Source organism: Watersipora subatra, chromosome 2 (genome assembly GCF_963576615.1).
Source record: "Watersipora subatra chromosome 2, tzWatSuba1.1, whole genome shotgun sequence".
Classification (NCBI taxonomy): domain Eukaryota; kingdom Metazoa; phylum Bryozoa; class Gymnolaemata; order Cheilostomatida; family Watersiporidae; genus Watersipora; species Watersipora subatra.
In genome coordinates, this window is record NC_088709.1 from 70,152,577 (window position 1) to 70,157,193 (window position 4,617).

The following is a 4,617-nucleotide window of genomic DNA, read 5'->3' on the forward strand; positions in this document are numbered from 1 at the left end:
ACAACCTGTGAAATAGCAGTACTATTGAAACTCTTGTATAAAAGTAGCCTTTTTTCTGTTCATAGCTAGCCTGTCAGTCTGTAGCTTATATTTATTCTAGAGACTTGATATCTCAGCTCATTGCACTTATAATGATTCACTGTGGAATATCTCCTCATATTTCTTTTATCAGTTATTGAATTTATTAGGACTTTTATTCTTACATTTTGCATGATGCTAAATTATGTATATTGCATAATTTGAAAGTTGGTTGTGTTGAATGTAGAATGGTTTTGACAGCGATATGTAACATAAATAAATATTAATAAAATAAATATTTAACTATCTCAAACTTTTGTTTTACAATAATAAAATAAATATTAATTCTAGCTGCAGACCTAACCTACTGTACGTAATTTAACTAACAACGACAATAAAGATATACATGTATGTTTATTATATCTCTGAAATGCAATATTAAAAGTTAAACGGCAAGCTGATGTGTATTATACAGTTTGAAAGTTTGTTGTGTTGTGAATGTAGAATGGTTTTGACAGCGATATGTAACAGAAAGCAAGCGTTAGCATTTACGCGTCTGGAAGTTTTATGCAAACATGACTGAAATAAAGAAATATTCTTGTCGTAAAAGGGCTTTGTAGTAACGCCCTGCCTTGTAGATAAGATTTAAAGAAATCTGGCTGGTGTTCTAGATAAGTTGAAAAACCTTCGGTAATTGGACAAAAACGTAGGCTGATAAACTGTGTACCACATTTTTGTACCTGTAAATCGGTCTACGCCTCAAGCAGTCTCAAACAGTACACAAACCTTCTTGGCAATTAAACAATGCCATAGACTGGTGAAATGAGCACGTTTTTCTCGTGCTGAATTGCGCACTGCTAAATAGTTCTACTATCTGTCGCACGGCTTTATTGGCGTTTCGTAGGTCGGTCGAAACTATTAGTAAACCAAGCTGTTCAAGCGTTTTGTGGTGATTTTTGGCAGGATTAATCTGTATATTTATGTATAATCCGACCAGATGGGTTAGTTTTAGGAATTTGTGGTAACCTTTCAAAGGCTTGGTAACATATTTAAATAAGTTTATATGCGTTTTGTATCATTATTATACTTAAACAACTTTACTGAAAAATAAATAAATTTGTTGATAGGATTTCGTTGCAAGGGTTTGGTGACGGCCGTTAACAGATAATTTTTCGGGAGTTGTGTGCACATGTGCATTTATCATAAATCTCCCAATCAATTGCTTCGCTCTTGTTTGGTCGTGGGATAATAATAAATTTTATTCTAAGCTTTTCAACATTAGTAAATTTGACTACATGCACAGTTCAATAAGCACAACTTTTGTCCTGCACACCAAGTAGATGGGAGACTACCTAGGTTGATGGAATGTAAAAAAAACTAATGATAAAGCTTACTGATTAAATTAGTTGTCATTATTGCATTAAAATTATTTACCCTGTTATGTATAATAGTCGAGGTGCATAGCTTGATATTCAGTCTCAGTTAGTTTCCATATTGATGTTGTAAATATGACCATTTCTTCATGTGTTTTACAGATGCTTCTAATCTATACATGCGCATGTATGAACTATTTATTTCAGCTTTAGTTGCTTTCAACTTGGTTTCTGTTGACAACAAATTTGTGGTTTACAAATCCCTTGGCTCGTTATGCAAAGACTTGTATTGGGTTTCACTTATTCACTCTATTTACTGTATTTTGCTGTGCTTAAAAAATGATAAGTTTAAATGAATAAATTTAATTATTGAGGTGTGCAACTTTTCATCAATCATCTTTTATTGATACAAGCATTGAGCCCACCAGGCCGTTTGGTGCCAAAGTCTAGTGCTGCATGCAGTGAGTAAATTTCTGAGCTATTTGCTTCTGTTATTTGACTTGTGGGGGTATTGTAAGGCTTTCTGACAAAATATTCTTTCATATTTGGATCCAAAATTCACAATTTTCTGTTATTCGTTGAGGTTTGTCATTAGACATGGAGGTTTCAAGCAGAATGATTAATCTGTTTCATTGTATCAACTTTTATGTAGGGCCTATTAGCCAATTACAGCAGCGTTTTTTGTTTGTCTCAGAGTCTTAGCTAATAAAATCCCACAACTTTCAGCCAAACAGAATCTATGGAGTGCCGCTTGTGGCTACTGGGATATTACAAATTAGTTCAAATCAGCAAATGGATTGTCTGTTGCCTTGTTGTCTGTTGAGAATGGGTGGAATTGTTTGTGCCGTGGCATTTCATCTAGCATACCTCCATAGTTATTATTGGTGCTTCATAAATCTTGAACGATCTTCAGTTGAGGGACTATTATCAGCTGGCAATTGTAATATCAGGTAAACAACAAGATAACCCACAGTTTTAAAAACACTCGATTGATAAGTTAGCATGCAGCTTGTTTTGACATTTATTTTATTTACTAAAATAGCAAATTATAGTTGGTTAGATATTGTTGTCACCTTTTTAATTTAAAGTTTTTGTGTCACAAACTGCTAGACTGTTCTACGTTCAGCCTTGTAATCTCAGGCCTTTCTAGCCATCAAATAGCTAAGATTGAAGTAGTTGGCTCACACAGCATTATATTTATACATGTATGTAAGCTAGCTATAGATGCCCGACATTGCACAGGTGATAAAAAATGGTTTTGTTCAGAAAGTTTCCTTTTAACCAACATATTCAACACCAATATTTACCATTCTAACTGTTAAATCAAGGTGTTTGTGTTGATATCTGTGTACTTCATGCCATACCAGTTGCAGTGCCTATTACAGATTTATACTGATTGCAAGTCTTTTTTGGATAGATGAGTTTATGCATTTTTCTCACTTATACGAGCATGCATTTTTCCTCTGGTAAGGTTTTGCTGATTGTTTTCTCTAATATGGCTTTACAAATGAAGCGAGCTGCAATGTTTAATATAGAGCCATGAAAGATTGGCATGTATTATATGTATGTGCCGGATTTATTCCATGGTATAGCAAATTGGACATTGTTGTGGATTGGATAAATAGATGTGCGCAAGACTGGGGGATGTGAGTTCAAATATAGGTCGCAGCAGATTTCTCATTTTTAAAACTCGATGCTACATCTTGTATAAATTGCCAATTGAGAGTGGCTGATGCTTGGAATGTGTGTATATGTTTATTCCGTTCACCGTGCAACTGCAAAGCAAATGTACATAATAAGTGCGGCTATAAAGTAAGTACATAAACCCAACAAACGATCATGCATTTCTCACATACTGATGAAACCTATTTTACCTTTAGCTATCTATATAATATATATTTCTCAAAGTTTGCCGTCCATCCGTCGGTATGTCCAGATGTAGCTATTAAAATCTTGAAACTCATTTTCTATATTCTGATGAGTTTGAACTAACAGAGATTGCAACTGGAAGTTTTTAATCCATGTGCCATACCACTGAGCTATACAAGACATATTTATCAAGAGGCTATCATATACCAGATAGCCGTATGCACAGGCTATAAATGACGTGTTATTTGAAACTATGAATTCCATTAACTCTATGAAATGATGCACTTTCGTGTTTTCTTGAACATCCATTTTCGGTTTTTCGTAAGGTTTAATAACTATATTGTGGTCAAAGATAATTTTTTTCATACGGAAATTTGTATTATCTCTGTAGGAAAAGCTCTCTCTCCGTTCTGTCAGACAAACACAGTCCGATATCTCATATTGAAACTCTTGTACAAAAGTAGCCTTTTTCTGTGCATAGCTTGTCTGGGAGCTTGTAGCTGATATTTCTTCTGTTGACTTAATATCTCAGCTCATTACACTTATAATGATTCACTGTGGAATATCTCCTCATACTTCTTACATCAATTATTTAATTTATTAGGACTGGTCTTTAAACATTTTGCGTGAGAACAAATATTGATGTTTTATGCTATTACATGTCTAATATGTTCTACCTATGCATTTCTTACACATGTATGCCTTATGTTGTTGAGTTGACAAAATTTTGCATTTCTGAATTTAATTTGCTTGCTCAATCTTTTACAATGTTTATGTATATATTTTGTTTCATAAGTTTTATTTGAATCTTCCAACATTAGTAAATTTGACTGTATGCAGTTTTATAACCGTAAAATTATAAAAATTGCTGTTGTTTACAAAAACGATTTGTAACCATATTGTTCAAACGATATAGAATCAACAATAGAGTAATTCAGGCAGTTGCATCATGTGTACTATTTCAAATAACTATGTCAAACTCAGTTGCACTGCCATTGAATGTAGAGGTGCACAGCTTGAAATGCAGTTCGAGTAAGTTTTTACATTGATATTGTAAACCATAACCATTTTATAATGTGTCTTATGGATGTTTTTAATACTTTCATGTAAGAAATATCTCAGTTTTAGTTGATATCCTCTTAATTTTGTTCAAAGAACAAATTTTATGGTTTACAAATCACTTTGCTCGCTATGTATGGACTTGTATAGCGTGTCACTTGTTCACTCTCTTTACAGTGATTTGCTATTCATGAAAAATGGTGTGTTTAAATGAATAAATTTAATGTTTAAATGAATAAATTTAATGTTTAATTGAATAAATTTAATTATGGATGTTTGTAAGCTGAAAGCAATCATC